The sequence below is a fragment of the Rhagoletis zephyria genome, unplaced genomic scaffold (genome assembly GCF_001687245.7).
Source record: "Rhagoletis zephyria isolate East Lansing unplaced genomic scaffold, Rhagoletis_zephyria_1.1 Rzeph_scaffold_00410, whole genome shotgun sequence".
In the NCBI taxonomy this organism is placed as follows: Eukaryota; Metazoa; Arthropoda; class Insecta; order Diptera; family Tephritidae; genus Rhagoletis; species Rhagoletis zephyria.
In genome coordinates, this window is record NW_016157494.1 from 211,301 (window position 1) to 229,251 (window position 17,951).

General features: G+C 35.0%; 1 long non-coding RNA gene across 1 annotated transcript in view; it reads right to left on the bottom strand.

Moving 5' to 3' along the window:
• Window positions 1–11,668: 11,668 nt before the first annotated feature.
• Window positions 11,669–17,951, bottom strand: part of LOC108359563 (uncharacterized) — a 12,274-nt gene continuing 5,991 nt past the window's right edge. The window contains exon 3 of the long non-coding RNA XR_001846946.1: window positions 11,669–11,809. This is a non-coding gene — a long non-coding RNA (uncharacterized LOC108359563). The remainder of the gene's footprint in view (window positions 11,810–17,951) is intronic.

The window sequence follows — 17,951 nt, forward strand, 5'->3', positions numbered from 1 at the left end:
GGTCGTAATTTTAGTCCCATTTCAATAATTTTCAACGCTTTGCTTTTATGTGGCAAGCACAATAACCATACCGAGTTTGCTTCAAATTGCTAGAACGGTTAGCGAGATACATATATGTGATCATAAGTGGGCGGTGCCACGCCCATTTTCCAAAATTGTATCATAAGCGTATTTCTTGGTAAAAAATTGTTGCAACTGTCAATTTTGATTAATTAGCTTTAATATTTACTGATTTATCGAGGATTTCGTATTTTTCTNGCTCAACAGCAGATTATAATAAAATATGAACATAAAATTAAAGATACTAACTTCTACTTTCTTAATAATATAAATTTGTTTTGCATTAATTAATTTTTTAGTATTTTCGATTTAAAAATTTAAAATGGCATTTAAATTATGTACATCAACTGAAAGATAAATTAATTGTCTTTATTTTGACATCATTAGTTTTTCGGTTATGTTGTTCATAAGATGCCAATATTAAAAAAAAAATCAAAAAAATTGAATTTTGTATCTTCTTTATATTTTTCCGCCAAATAATTTTGGTACAGTTGAAATCAACGTGAGAATTTCTATCGAGCCACATTTTTGGTTTTTGCATAGCTAAATGGTTTATATTCTAGACTTATGACAAATCGTTGGCTGTAAACAGTACTTTTTTCTTTGAACGTCTGGCAACACGATTTTACTCGCACTCCAGATATCAGCTGATTATGGCTATGGCGGAAAACCAAAATTTAATTGGTCTCTATCAGCGTTGCCGTTTTGATACAATTGTAATATTTTTGATACTTGTTTTCAAAATTTTAAGATTCAATACTTTTATACTTTTTTGTTCTCAAATGCCCCATTTTGATAATTTTGGCTGGCAGATATAAATTTATTTTTTTCGAAAACTATGAATAATTTTACTTGTTTAAAAGTAAACAATTTTTTTCTTGTTATTTAAAGTCTTAAAATTTTATATGTAGACATTTATAAGTTTGATTTGGTAAATCTCATAGGGGAAATACAACCCGTAATTTCCTTGCACACGCCGCTGTTGTAGGGCCCCTAAGCCACACAGAAACATTGCGGAATATCGGGTAGAGCTGGAAAACTATCGATGGCACTATCGATAGTATCGTTGGTTTCTGACTATCGAAAACGTTGATTTTTTTGTAAGCATTAGCGCGAGTCGGTTCGGATGTGTTTGTGAAAATAAATTTGTGTTAGTTACACCGACATGACTCCTGGAATGACTCTGAATGATTCAACTATGTGTAGTCGAAGGCGAGTCAACACGTACATAGATAAATGACTCGCGAGTCAGACCCACTGTATGTGCCGCCTATAAGAGTAAAAGCCGGCGGTACCTGCTTTATCTTATGAGCCGGAAAGGACATTTAGCAAAGCAGGGCAAATAATTTGAGAGAGACTGACTTATGTTTTATTCTTCTTTGCGGTTGGTCCTAACATGGTAAAGGAAGCACTTAGAAAGGAGAGTACCTAATTGGGAGAACTGCATTGACGACACTATGTGTCTTCTCCAAGCTAAAAGCTTACTAGATGGTACAATCCAAAGGAAGAGAGCCTACGCATTAACCGCCTCAAACAGATGCTAAAACTTATTGCAGGTATTTTAACGGGTCACTAAAAGCCTAGAGGTCATTTGCATAAACTACGGATCTGATCGAGTGATGTTTGTGACTCCGGCAAAGAGACATCATTGGAGGGTCAGGATGTTTCAAGGAGAAGGGAGAGGTGCAGAGTACACTTCCTATCCCTGTGTTCTATTGTGATATGTATATGTAGAGTCTTTGTGCAGAATTGAGGGCATAAGAGACCTAAGTATTGGTCGCAGTACTTACTTTATGTATACCTATATGTCTAAATATATATACATATATATCTGTATATATATCTATATACCTAATGCACATATGTACATACCTACAAATTAATTAATTAATTAATCCCAACGGCTTTTTACCCTCCATTCCCGCCCAACCGACACGAGGGGCGCAGTCCGCATGACGTACGGAAACTTTTTTTTTGTTTTTTTTTTTTTTTAGTTTTTTCGTGCCGAGTAGTGGAAACAGGAGTTTGTTAAGTGTCGAGATCTAAAACTATTCAGCTACAGAATCAAATTCATCAGCTGATTGGATATGCTAAAGATAGTATTTCAATTATTGAGAGTGGAAATAATAGTTTTCTTTATAGTAAAAATCGAGTCCGATACGTCAAACGTGCTGGAATGACAGTTAAAATCTTGACATAAACCACGGAATGATTCGTTTAGTTCAAAATTAGTTTTGCATGGCTTTAAAAATAGAGGTCGAAAGTGTCTTGACACTCGAGAAGGAACATTAAAATTTACCTCAGCCAGGAGGGCCGGGCTATTAATCAAGCCTGTCATTAATTTTACGATAAATATTATACCCAGCATTTCTCTACGACTTGCGAGTGTAGGCAAATTTATGAGCTTTAGACGACTTGTGTAAGGGGGGAGATTGTAATCTGAATCCCAGTTAAAATTACGCAATGCAAAAAGCAAGAATTGTTTTTGAATTGATTCAATCCTTTCTGAATGAACTTGGTAGCGGGGATTCCAAACAATAGATCCGTATTCCGTAATAAACACATGTTTGAACAAAATTATACATACATATCGTCGTTTAAAGTACAAAACCGCGTATCGTCATTCTGCAAAACCGCGTAAATGACATTGGCTACCAAAAATTGGATTTGCTCACACAAACTCCTTATCCATTCGTCCTGAAATATACTAGCCAGAAATGCGATTGCTTTATAAAAAAGAAAACCATTTTGAAATATAAATGTTTTTACTCTCTAGAAAATAATTTATGCCACCTCACATATGCGGTTTTGCATTTTTTTGATACGCGGTTTTGTACTTTAAACGACGATATGCATGTATGTACATCTCTACCTTACTTACACATAAATAGCTAATATCTGTCTGCACTAAATAAGAAAAAAGACAAGCAATAAAATTACTTTGTCATAAAAAGCTTGCTAATTTTATTGCTTTGTCGGCCAATGGCGTTGGACAAGTTTATTTAGTCCATTCGGTCATTCAGAACGTGACCTTATACAAAAATGTGACAATTTATATTTTCGCACAACCGCCATTGGACACATTCTACTAATACTCGTAAAATGTGATGATATTTACACGCAACTTTCATCAAACGACTACGATCTGGTATCTGCAGTATTCCCTCAGTCTGCGGTGTGTAAAGGAAACTTTTAGTGTATACCATGTATGTACGTAAGATTTAATAAGTTGTATGTATGTACATTAGGGTGGTCCAAAAACAGTAAAGTCGGAACTGTAATGCTCTCACCCCCTTGGATTGTTCTATATCGAAAAAAGTATACCCCTATTCTTTATTTTGAGATCAAAAAAATAGTCAAAGTGTTCCATGTACTTTTATGTGGGGAAAAACAACTTTTCGCAGAAATGGTATAGAATTCTTGAAAATCAGTATTTTTGATCGGAAAACTTCGGATCTCCTCATCGCATTTTTCGTGGCTTTTGTGGGTTTTGGCGGACCTATAAATTTATAGTTGCGATGAAAAAATGGTTAAGTAAACAAGTGGTTATTATTATTGGAAATCTCCTGCAGATAAACACTCCGATAGAAAAATAATGATTTTTAAGAATTCTATACCATTTCTACGAAAAGTTGCTTTTCCCCATATAAAATACATGGAAAACTTTGGGCGCTTTGAGCGACCTCTAAATATTTTTTGATTTCAAAATAAACAAGTAAGAAAGTCTAAGTTCGGGCGGAGCCGAACATTAAATACCCGGCGCAAGTATTAAATATATGTTTTCCACCTTTCCGAAAGCTACCGCTACATGATAAGCCGGGGNGTGCACAAGTGCGCTCGGGTATAAAAATATGAGAATATTTTTTCGGCATAGACCAATGCTAGGAGATGATAGCATAAAAATTTCGACTTTACCTTTTTACATGCATTTTTGGACCACCCTAATGTACATACATATTTATGTATCGTAAGTTTTACACAGTTGAATTTAACCTTGCATATGTATGTATGTGAATGCCATTAATGTATTCAGTATTCTTAACAATATATTTGGTCTAAATTTGAATTTGTATCTGGCTAACCGTCTTTTAAATTACGAGCAATATGGAAGAGTTGGCCGGAAGCAGAAACAATTTTGTTCAAATATTAGTTTTTTTCCTTGAATTCTTTAGATTCAAAAACAGCAAATAGTTATTTGTGTACTTAATGCCAGAGAGAAGCATCTTTCGAATGCATTTCAAACTATTTTTAATATAATACTCGTACAACATTCCGAAGTTCTTCATTTTCCTCATTACTTTTGCTTGATTAGGGCAAGTAAGGCACTGAAAAGCAAATACTTAGCAAAATGGCATAAGAGGCATTGAACTCATACTTATAAGCATATATCTTAGCAGAAACAAAAAAAAATGTATGAGTTGGCAGCTATACGCGGCTTCTACGCTGGATACTACAACGGATGTTCAGCCAGAGTACATGTGTTATCATTTTTAAAATTCTACTTAATAACAAAAACATCTCCTACGTAGATTGTAAATTACTAACCTTAAGAACACTAATTAAAATTCAAAACAGGAAGATAATTCCCACCTTGCAGGACGATAAACAGAGCAAACAACAACACACGCTTATTACAATTACAACCAGTGTGACCGCGGGCATGTGAAAAATTTTATCAGAGAAGAGATTTAAAATGTATCAATATACACCACTTCTTTATTTTATGTACCAAGGTATCACTATGGAATAAAACCAATATTTTTTTATGAAAAACCATTTTCCAAAAGAATTTAACATTTATTGATTGCAAAAACGGTACACGTGTCAGTGGTACCTGCTACAAGTATAATAATAATAAAGAAAATGTCTTACATGTATAAGTTCAACTGGGTATTGATATAATAAAACCTGCAAAAATGTCTTATATATAGTCTTATTTTTAGTTTAAATATAGGACTCAGAATTCAAATTTTTAAATCATTTTAATAACATTTTGAAAAAATCGAGGTTGTTCACGCTTGCCTGGTTATCAGGTTATGTGGTTATGTTTTTTATTCATTTTACAACAATAAAATACACTCCACAATGATAATTTTCAACCAGATAATATGAGTAAACGATTTTACCCAGTTTAAGGAAAACACAGTTTTTAGGAAAAATTTACTTGCCATTTCATCCCTCGTGAAAGGAAAAAGTATGTCATTTTGCTCGTGGCTCTGAAACAGTGGCAACGGCCGACTGAGCAAAGCTCTGGAGTGCTAGTCGAGAGATGCAAGGATCGAGTCCCAGAGCACACTGAGCCAAATAAATTTTTCAACCAAGTTATGGTTTGATTTTTTTATCTCTCTCTCTCCTCTCCCTCTTATAAGAAATGTGATTCATGTTGAAAATTTGAGAATAAATTCGTAAGTATGGCAGTGGCTGAACGAGCAGAGAGAGAGTACGAATGCCGTCAGCGCGATACATAATTTTAATTTTTTTTCCGTTGTTGGCTTTTTTTAATTACGAAAAAGCCTCTGTGAAGTGCAGAACCAAATCAAACGACGGAGAAAATTGATTCAAGTTGAACATTTGAAGACACATTTATAAAGCGGCTGTGGTTGAGTATGTAGAGATGCTTGCTGATCCCGCCAGAGGCAACATGTTAAAATTATAGTAAAGATTTTTGTTTTGTTTCTCCGAATTATGAAAAAGCATCTGTGAAGTGCAGAACCAAATCAAACGACGGAGAAAATTGATTCAAGTTGAACATTTGAAGACACATTTATAAAGCGGCTGTGGTTGAGTATGTAGAGATGCTTGCTGATCCCGCCAGAGGCAACATGTTAAAATTATAGTAAAGATTTTTGTTTTGTTTCTCCGAATTATGAAAAAGCATCTGTGAAGTGCAGAATATAAACGTATTCAAACGAAAAATCCACAACTAAAAGTTTGGTTAATGTAAACAAAATTGTGGTTAATATTACCGAATCCTTGTTGAAAATATCAACCAAGGCATTGTTAATATTAACCAAAAATTACGTTGATTCCTTTTCAAGTTTGAATTTGGTAATATTAACCAATTTTTGGTTGATTTTTCTCTCAATGCAGAATTTTTTTATTTTTTAATGATTTGTTTTTTTTTTATTTTTTTAATTGTAATTTTTTTAATTATATTTAAAAAAATATCTAATTTATTTTTTATATATATATGAAAAATTAATTTTACAATTTATAATTTATATTTAAATTGAAATAATTGACTTACCTTACTCTAACCATCTCCAACCAAACTCGAACCTGCGATCTGTGAACCAGAAGCAGTAGTCTTCACGCGACGCCACAGCCAACATTTGCCAGGAAAGCAATTAACTTTGTCTTCACAGAACTGACAAAATTCAAAATTATTCAAGGAAATTATTACTTATATTGAGGAAGTTATTACTTGTATTGATTAAATTTACTTCCTCAAATTAATGACGCCCTATTTTTGGCATGAACCTGAATTAAGGAAATACTTCTCAAATTGAGTAAATTTTTCGTAATATTAAGGAAATACCAGTAACTCTAAAATGAGGATGCTGTTTTCTTGTTTTAAGGAAATGCTTTTTTCTGAGTGCACCATTGGCAAAGTGAATCTATTTGTTCTACAGTAAAACCCGTTTAAGTGCATCAAGTAAAATGTCAGCTTTTTGAGGTATTTAGACGGGTTGGGTAATTAAAAAAAACCGCTTAAGTACCTCGATGCGGGTATTTAAGTGAATGTAATTATTGATGTAGTTACATCTTTTTTTTAACGTACATAAATATGTAAATCCTTGAATAAAACATGAACACTTAATAAAGTATACGTAGTTTAAAACCAAAAACGTAGCATTATTTAAGATTTTTCAATAAAAATACAGTTCATTGCCTAACAAATACCATATAAACCGAAGCTTAAGATTTTATAGAACAGTTAAAGAAAAAAATTCACCAACATTTTTGAATTTTTTTAGTGTAATAATGTGCAAGTTTCAAGTAGCTAAAAATTACCGATGATTTTTTATATTTTTTTTGCCGAAGGTGTGTGACGCTGCCTCTGAATCTCAAAATATGTAAATATTTTAAGGAACCTTAAAAGAGCACTTAAAAGGGGAAAATTATAAGTAAAATGGTACATGGGGTATCGAAAAATTAGGTACCTAGGCGGGTTGGGTAAATAAGCGGGGAGGTACTTAAGAGAGGGATTTTCATCAGATTACATTCAAAAATCCACATTGCCCAAAAATGTTGGTTACTTAAGCGGGGGGGTACTTAAGCGGGTTGCGCTGTATTTATTTTGATCAAATTCAGATCTGAGAAAATGCGCTCTGCAAGGATAGAGCTGTGCGACCAGCATAACAAGTTAAAAATAAAAGAAGATAGGTCGAATTATAAAAAGTTATTTAAAGCATTTTTTGACGTGCTTTTCCCCCTGCTTACTTCAACGCAATCTATTTTATTATCGAATTTCAAAAGTTGCCATTTTATGTATACAAATTTTCTCTTTGTCGCTTTTTACAAGTTAGGAAAATTGTTTTAAGCTGTTAAAAATGTCGAATTAGTGCTTTCTTTATATGGCAATGGATCAATACATGCAAGGCTTTTCAAAATTTCACTGTTAAAATAAAATCTCTTTTTTATTTGCAAACAAACTTGAATATAACATAGCTGAATATTTTTTTATTCTTAAAATTTGGATTTTACTGAAATGTGCTGTTGATATACGCCGACAAATCAGTTATGTGATTTTTCTTACATCTCTATTGGTTAAGAACTGATCAAAAATAGCTATGTGCTCGTAGTACTAGAAATACTCTGAAAAAACGGCTATACGCTTACTTGCTTATAACTGTTTTTGATCGCAGATGAGTGTGCTTGGATTTCGATGAAAAAATAATTATAAACCAACTAAATATATACATACATATGTATGTACATACCACTTACACTACATAGATTCTACTATTTAATTTGATCGCTTGCAATTGGAATCCGACAATTAACAAAGGTAAAAAGTGTGGAGGTAGACAGCGTGCACTCTACATTAGAAAATGTATTCAATCCACCGATGTATTCACCACTACACTACATAAGTCGTATGCGACATGCGAGGCCATCACGTCCTTATATTGTTAATTATTTAGAGTATATATATGAACATAATTCTTGTATATACGAGCTTTCATTGGATATCACCCATCGAAACTTTGAAAAAGTGCATTGGGTCAAGTTAATATGCTGACCGAAAAAACAGTTCACATCTCTGGCAATTTAATGGTTTGTACAAAGTATATGTCCACTCATCACATTGCATTAATTTTTATTACAAAAATGCAATAAAAACGTTTTTGAGCATTTTTCATTACATAACACGAGCAACGGGCAGATTCCATGCAGGCTTTACGTGATGACCTGCCAAAAGGCTTTAATCACGGTGCCCGCATTTGTTACAACGGATTAATTTTTGCATTAATCACTGCCCTGAACTGCAAGCACTTCAGTACCAATTGGCAGTATGTGGTGGACACACTTACCACCTTGGTAGGGCCGAGGCCTACCTAAACCTCTGACGTTCCCTGGATCACGACATCCGGTTGCAATGCAACTCCACATTGAACCATTGCTGGTTCTACCCGCATTTAGGTATTAAACCACAGCCACCACGATACTCCCCAAAGGGGCCGTACCCATGAACAGACCGGAGTAATGGTCGCCGGCGAGATTTGCTCGACTGGCTCAACTCACGCTGACCCACTTAACTGACTCAGCCCACACTAGAACGACTTACACGACTACTACACTCCACATTCATACTCTGTCTTGCTCGTCTCACAAGTCTAATCGCCTCGCTCGTGGGCACCCTCCACATTCTCCAGGAGAGGTGACACCACTCGCTCAACTTTCAACCGATCGAGTTGCTCGACACACATGCACCATATTGCTCATCTCAAACATCCTACTCGCCTCGCTCGTGGGCACCCTCCACATTCTCCAGGAGAGGTGACACCACTCGCTCAACTTTCAACCGATCGAGTTGCTCGACACACATGCACCATATTGCTCATCTCAAACATCCTACTCGCCTCGCTCGTGGGCACCCTCCACATTCTCCAGGAGAGGTGACACCACTCGCTCAGCTTTCGCAAAGGATCGAAATGCTCAACTTGCGCACAACATTTTCCAGCGGTTTCCACCAGTTTCCACGTTTCCTCCGATTTCAACTTATTTTCACCTTTTCTAGTCGTGTAAGCCATGCCAGTGCTTTCCTTGCCAGCCTTGCAAGCCTTGCTTGTGTCGCCAGTTTTGCTCGTCTCGCCGACGAACACACTCCGGGGGCATCTGTTCCCCGTGGCACCATTTTTAAAGTCTTTGGTATGACCCTCGAAAGCCGTAGACTTCTTCCAGTTGAGCCTCCACCGACTCAGGACTGGTAGCCTTTAACTGGGGTAGACGGGGTTGTCAAGCCAAAGCCCCCTGTCTTCCCTCCTGTTTTCTCAAACCGGACTTGGGACCGTCTAAGGCACAGTTGCGAGCAACGGGCCGTTAAATAATCGAGTCCTCAACTTCTATACATTGTATCTAGGCCTAGCGGCAGTATTATGTACAAATTGCATACGATTCCATACCGCCAAAAGCAAATTTAAATCGTGTATAAAAACAGCTATGTGCTTTAAAACGGCGCAAATGTTGATCACGTCGTAATTGGTAAAAAATTTGACTTTTTTTCCTAAATCAATAGCATATTTTTAATATAATTTTTTTTTAATGCGACACTTGCAAAATATTACCTATTGGCACCAGGAATCAATTTTTTTGCTAACCTGAAAAGTTATTAAAAAACACATAGCTGTTTTTGTTGGCGCAGCGACGATACACTGCCTTAATAGGTAAATGATTTTCTGGGCTACAAACGTCTATATCAGGTGGGTTACTTGGCATGCAGTTTAGTTTGACAAAAAAAGACAATATAAGTTTATAGTTACTTTCAAAATTTTTATATAACTTATGCAATCTGTATGATTCACTTTGAAATTCTATGTTCAATTTTTTCGGCAATAGCTCGCGCTTGGTTCACACCGTCATCGAAACAAGATACGAAAACTAATTGCAACGCGCTCCGCTGAGACAGTAAACGATCAACAGCTTACCTCAGCGAACGTTTGCACTCGAAAAATTTTATGATTTTTAACACAAACGTAGTTTTGATATTCAGCAGATTCATTCATCTTTTTAGCACTATGTGCGAAGAAATTTTTAACATCTCTGGCAAGTTTTTGGACTTCTACGGGAATTTTTTACACGATGAGAAAAGTATCATAATTTAAAAAGACGTGTCCCTCAAAAATTCATCGAAAAATGTATCACTTTTGTTTCACTTAGATCAAAACGGTCATACTGATTACAACGCTTTTATCAACTTAAGCTGTTGTATGTCCAGACACCTATTATAGCTATAATAGCTTTTCTTTGCAAAGCTCCTCTAAAAATGTCTAGACATTAACCTCGTCGGTAGGTATCATATCGAAGGCCATACGATAGACACGAGAGGTAGATGTGACCTTGCCGGAAGAAAAAATTGTAATTTATTTCAATTCAATTTACTTTCACTTTGTTTGAATATTGTTGTGTGACACATACGTATATCAGAACAGGTATTCACTCCAATTCAAAAAAATTGTAAGCCAAAATCATTCATTTGTTTTGTATATGGCTCATTCCACGGTGACGGGTGTGACGATTCAACACAAATTTTAAGGCTTAATTCTTAAACTGTAATACATAATTCTTTAAAACGAGTATTTTGCAATCAGTTTCCGAGATATACACAATGCCTAGAATAAAAATTTCAAAAACAATTTAATCCGAACGAGTTATCTGAATTTTAGTCACTGTGACAGGTGTGACGAGCACGTAAACCAAATTATCTACTCCTTATTTGCATCAGAGTTTTTCTGATAATTATGTCTTCTGCTTATGGTTTTAAATAGTTCGTTGTATAGTTAAATAAACATTCTCAACATTTACGCCAAAGTTGCTTACCGCTATTGGAAATTATAGATTATATGTTCCAAATTCTACTGTGACGGGTGTGACTTGACTTTGTGACGGGTGTGACAAGTTGAGCATGAATACATAAATACACATTATTAGACAACTAAGCTAACTTAATTTCTCAAAAAATCTGATTTTACGAACACATACAAGATTCTGCTACCTAAAGACGGGATAATCCTTGATCGGACTCTTCTTCTCCATTGTATGCCTTAGTAATTGTAAAGTACCTTATTTTTAAATAGTATGAGCCTATTAACTTTCAAACCGAGGCCGTTACCTGTAAAAACCGGTCTAGATACTTTTTTTGCCCTGACAAGCGAAGTAATGGTTTCTTTTTATCCGTGACAGCATAGCTTAAGTTTTCCATCGCTCGAGCAACTTATCTTTATGATTAGCTTTATCATCGCTGATCACAAACAGATGTATGACACATTTCATATTAGCAGATAAGTAACGGTAGCAGTCCTGGCCGAATTTATTGAAGTTTGTCAAACTTTAAATTGTGACGGGTGTGACATGTGACGGGCGTCACCAACATAGTCGGTTCTTTTTTCGAAAATAAAAGCATATAAATACTTAAAAGCAATTCGCACATATTTCCCTGTGTCATAGCGTTACTGTCGTCAGCTTTTTTACACTGTCCAAGATGTGCTTTCCTTCAAAAAATAACTATTTTGTGTATTTTGTGACGCTTCAGTATTTAATAAAATACAGTATATTTTGCTTTGCTGCCTCTATGCTTAAGTGCACATTTAAGATACCTACCCCAAAATACGCATCAGAGGCATTATTTTTAACATTTATAAGGAAACTGCTCCGATAGATGAATTTAGCATACCTGAACATTGGCGATACCTGCCTTAAAAATATGCGACTAGTATCAATTATCAAAGAAAGTATTACGTTTACCTGCACTGGCCCTACAATTACCTAATTTTAAAACTTTTTATTTATTTTGTTCATCTCGCAGACCAACATTATTACATACATAGGTAAAATACATACTTATTACTTCAAACTGTCGTAAGTATAAAATAGTTCGACAATTTTTGTGGTTTCTTTCGAAAATAATTGCATTTTTTAATTCCTTCATAGGGCACAAAATTCGCAATTCATTTCAGTTGACATGATAATCTATGAAAACGTTTTTTGGCGAGAATAAATAGAATTCCACGTTTCTATAGCAACGTGCAACAAAACACTGAAAATATTTGACGAAAAACGTTACACGCTACTCCGGCCGCCTTTGTCAAAAGTAGTACAAGTAATTTTTAAGCAAGAAAAAGAACCGACTTCAATTCACATTTAAAAATTTAGGAGTACCCTTCATTTCTTCATGATCCAATAATCGGATCTAAACCCAATTTGTGCTGGACAACCCTTGAGGTGCCTCATAATTTCTTGGTTGTGATGTCATGGCGTATGAGTTACCTATTAACATGAATATAGCTGTATTTTTTTGTAAGCGAGCGACTCGGGTAAAATTTACGTTTAGCTACTTAAGCAACCCTGCTGGTAGCTGGCAAGAAACATGTGATTAGTTTAACAGGATTTAGAAACAAAAAACATTAGAAATTAGTTATTATGCGTAATATATATACTTATTTAAAATATAAATCATGTATATACGAAAACAAAAATTTCCCTCTCCAATTTCCCAGTAACAATTCACATTAGAGCAGTTTTTTCACTTAACAACACTACTCTTCAGGTCGCGTATTTTTTAACCGAACTGGCTGAACTCAGATAAATAGCCGAGTTTGTGTTGTTGCTTTGCGTTTATTTCGTCATTTAAGCGAGTGTTCTTTTGTAGCTCGGTTGCAAAAGAATGGACTTTATGTTATGAAGAGTGAAGTCGAATTTAAGGGGTAGAAATTGAGTTATTAGAACTTAGTAGGTTAAGAGGACATCTAGGGCAAAATGATCTGAGAAACATATACAGTACTCAAAACTAACTTTCCAACCACTTATCACACTTTCGAACGGAGTAAAAATAAAACAATTATGAATTAAACTTGATTTGGACTCACCAAGATTATGGGTGTTTTTAGGATTCGCCAAGGACGAAAACTTTTAGACCGTAAAATCCTTTTGAAGTAAGCTTAAAAATTTGCAAAGATTTTTCTATCGTATCAGTCTAGTATACATTATATTTGTACGTGTGCTCGAGCTATAGGTTAGGGTGACAGGTAATAAGATCAACGGAAATAAGGTCAATTGACTTTATTTCCCACCTTGGTGCGAAATAAAGTCAATTGACATTATTACCTTTTTAAAAACGAAATAAAATCAATTGACATTATTTCTCTTTCAAACATTAAATTTGCTTAGCTTCGCGGCGGGCCGCGTCAGCGCGCCACACCNTCTCCCTTCCAAGTAAAGAAGTTATCAAGGCTCGACTGAACAAAATTTGGGCTTTGGTAAATTACATGCAGTCTGCTGTTCATTGGCTCTTAGACTATATGCATATTAGCGCGGGTTAATTTCTATGAAAAATTTTTTCGACTAAGATCAGGATTCTATGTATAATTATGAGCAAATTTGCCGAAGAAACATGGGTCTAAAATCAATTTGGAGTATGACAAATTTCGAAAATAGGTTTCGTAGCATTTTGTTGTAGTGTCATAAAGAAAGCTTTAATTTTCTATAATACTACGTTCAAATTGGTTCCATTTAACTTGTTAAATGGAAAAGAGCTTTTTGGAAAACACAATCGTCCACATTGAACATTTGGAGTTAACTTTGATGGTTGTTTGATTACCAATGAAAATTCGAAAAAAATATTCAAAATCAAGTTTTTGTGTTTCAATTTGTTTTGTGCGAATGCCTGCTTCATGATATTAACGCATACGGATAACTTAGAGACTTCAAAATGTTTAGTTCGTATGCACTATTTATCTCTGCGTACGATGAGACCTCATGGGAAATAACTAATTACCGCCTGGGCCTCTTTTTAGGCGGGCAGAAATGCATACAATTTTGATATTTTTTGATAATTTTTAATTTTTAATAATTTTCTGAATATAAATATTTTGAACGTTGGCGTGTCAAACGGAAGCTTTTGGGTCTTTCTGATTGGCCGAAGCAGAAAGCTTTCTGATACAACTCTGCGCTGAACTGGTTTTCAAACGAGTTAAATNGTCGCGTCAGCGCGCCACACCGCTCGCGTCGCGCTCGCGCTCGTGCCCCGCGTACCCCGAGCGACCGGCGCGCACACCGCGTCACGCTACGCCGCGGGCCCCCCGGCCCCCCTCCCCGTCTCCCGACGTGCTGTAGCGCAGGTAGATTAATTTTTTGTATACGTTGAAATACANCTAACATGTTTAGCTCGTCAATTTGAACGTAGTATTACATGTTTAGCTCGTCAATTTGAACGTAGTATTACATGTTTAGCTCGTCAATTTGAACATAGTATAAAACATGATACGAGGGGTTTTTGGTATGAGGAAACCATTTCTGCAATTATACACTGAGAAAAAAATTCCTTGATGCTAGGAAAAAAGGATATTATTCTAAAGAAATATTACTTTGAAATAGCTCCAATGACATGGCTGCCCTATATTCACACTTTCTTTGAAACCTATCTTCGCAATTTAGCAAACTCGGCAAATTTGCTTACAATTACACTGTTATTTTATACCGCAATTCCGAGATTATGGAATACAAATAATGCAAAATTTATTAAAACTTCATTGATTTAGCATATTTAGAGCTTATTTTTGTAAGCTATCGGGCTTTTTATAACGCTTATTTCCATTTTTTTTTTGCATATTTTTGGAAGCCCTGTATATGACTTCAGACTAACTTTTTCCGTCATTATTAATTATATCTCAATGACATTTGGTAGGTTGGCTCTTTATCGAAGGTAAGTTGTTGTAGAAAGTGGGCGAAATCGGACGGTAACCAAAACAAAAACAACGGTGTTTCGCAATACTATCAGGATCCAAATTGTTGAAAATTGCCAGCTGAAGTAAAATTAAAATTAATAAAATAAGAATGTTATGAAATTTTTGGAAAATGAGCGTAACCTTACCTACTTATGATTAAATTCAGAATCTCCATAGTTGCTTCCCCAACCTCCATCAAACTTGGTAAGACATCTGTTATAAAAATTTTAAATCAGGCAATAACCACGCCTATCCCGCAATTACGGTAATTGACGAACCGCGAAATCTGCTAGATATTATTCACTAAAAATCGGTGTTTATAAAACAACACAGTGCGTGTAGTCCCTATGCGCGGGAGAAGTGAAACTTTCATCTATGTAAATGCCAGAAAGAAAGAAATGTACGATATACATACACATGTACTTATTTTCTAATATACAAAAAACATATTTATTTAAAATTTTTTTTAACGACCTATAATTTTTTATAACCAACTGCAAAGTTTAATTATTATATGTGCCTGAGAAAACATCAATATCTACAATATTAACTAGTAAATTGTTATAACTAAGGTAAGATACAGTGGGGGATTTACACATGTGCTTCCGGTGGCAGATTCCAGAAGGAGACGCAAAATTCCGGATTTTTTTTTTTTAAATACAATATAAATATTCTCCAGAGAATGTGTTAGATTATATACAATAAAATAGATTGATTACCGACTGATTACACTGGACCACAAATTTCAACTTTTTCTCTTTACCAGAGACGCCGGTATGAAATTCTTATGTAAAATCACCCCCTGATTCCGAAAATCAAGGTTATTTTTAATTCTATGGTACCGCTTTTGAGATATTTGCAATTTACCGTTTTTGCAAAAAAAAAAATCTGGGTCCACTTTATCATATATATCTCAAGAACGAATTAAGCAATTCCAAAACGGTTTGAAGCTTTTAAAAGGTAATAAAATTTTCTATAAGCTGTGCATACAACACTTTTTGCTAGGCCCTGTAGATTCAAAGATAACGAACAATCATTACCGATTTTTTCAATTTTTTTTGTANATTGAGTGTTTATTATTAAATACCCTGATAAAACATGTGTGCAGTGTACACTTAATTTATGTTAAATTTATGCGAAGCTTGAAGCATGAATTTAACATAAAATTCATTTACAGCTGTGTCCGCGATTTAGTATAAAGTCAATAAACAATTTCAATAAATGATTTAGTATAAGGTCAATAAACAATTTCTAGTATACAAAATTTTGTTGAAAATTAAGAAAAAATAAAATATGGGAAGACGGGTATCGAACCCGGCACCTTCAGGTGAAATAATAATAATAATAGATTGGCGCTTACACATATGTTAGTGTTTGGCCGAGCTTCTCCTCCAATTTGTGGCGTGCGCCTTGATGTTGTCGCACAAAGTGGAGGGACTTACAGTTTTACGCTGACTCCGAACGGCGATTGTATTTTTATGAGAAGCTGTTTTTCATGGCAGAAATACANTTTTTTTTTTAAATACAATATAAATATTCTCCAGAGAATGTGTTAGATTATATACAATAAAATAGATTGATTACCGACTGATTACACTGGACCACAAATTTCAACTTTTTCTCTTTACCAGAGACGCCGGTATGAAATTCTTATGTAAAATCACCCCCTGATTCCGAAAATCAAGGNAATTTCTAGTATACAAAATTTTGTTGAAAATTAAGAAAAAATAAAATATGGGAAGACGGGTATCGAACCCGGCACCTTCAGGTGAAATAATAATAATAATAGATTGGCGCTTACACATATGTTAGTGTTTGGCCGAGCTTCTCCTCCAATTTGTGGCGTGCGCCTTGATGTTGTCGCACAAAGTGGAGGGACTTACAGTTTTACGCTGACTCCGAACGGCGATTGTATTTTTATGAGAAGCTGTTTTTCATGGCAGAAATGCACTCGGAGGCTTGCAATTGCCTGCCGAGGGACGACCGCTGTTAAGAAAAAACCTTTTTTCTATAATTTTCTTTTTGCGATGTTGCTTTGACCAGGCGTTGTGAAGTGGAAGCGCGCACTGCTTACCACTACATCACAGCGGCCGACAATGGTGAAATACCGCCGACATTACCACTCGACCACTGGAGCTCATGATGGATNTCTGGGTCCACTTTATCATATATATCTCAAGAACGAATTAAGCAATTCCAAAACGGTTTGAAGNAACATTACTCGCTGGTTGTAATTGAAAATTAACGAATTCTTTGTTTATTATCAAATCTATACTTGCATCGTGTGTAAAAATGATAACTAATCATTCGATCAGCAAATATTTAATCAAAATTTCCAATCATCTCGCGTTAGCAAAATGCACACAAATATTTAATAAACACAAATTCCCGATTTTCTGAGTGAATGTTTCATAAACATCTTTGGAAACTATTTGATATTCGTACAGAAACATGGTTTGGTTTTTGTTATTTCGAATCGTAATAAAGGACTGTAACTCAACTTCAAAATCTTCCAAAAAATTGAAGGAATGAATGAATATGATGTGTGTAACATAATTCGTCAATAAATATTTCGAAATACATGAAGATTTTTCATATATTAGTATTATAATTACACACGCACACCAGTCTAAGAAATAAGGGCGGCATTTTTCTTGGTGCACAGGGCGGAATTTGGTGTAAATCCGCCACTGGTAAGATAAGAAATGTTTTATTTCAATATTATTAATATTTCTGGAAGAAACCGCATAATGATAGCCGGTGTTAATGTTTGGTTATTGGATCATTTCTACCAATAACCATTTCCAGTGAAACTTTTTCTTTACTTCTTCATCGTCATCTTCATCTTCATCTTCATCTTCATCTTCATCTTTATCTTCATCTTCATCTTCATCTTCATCTTCATCTTCATCTTCATCTTCATCTTCATCTTCATCTTCATCTTCA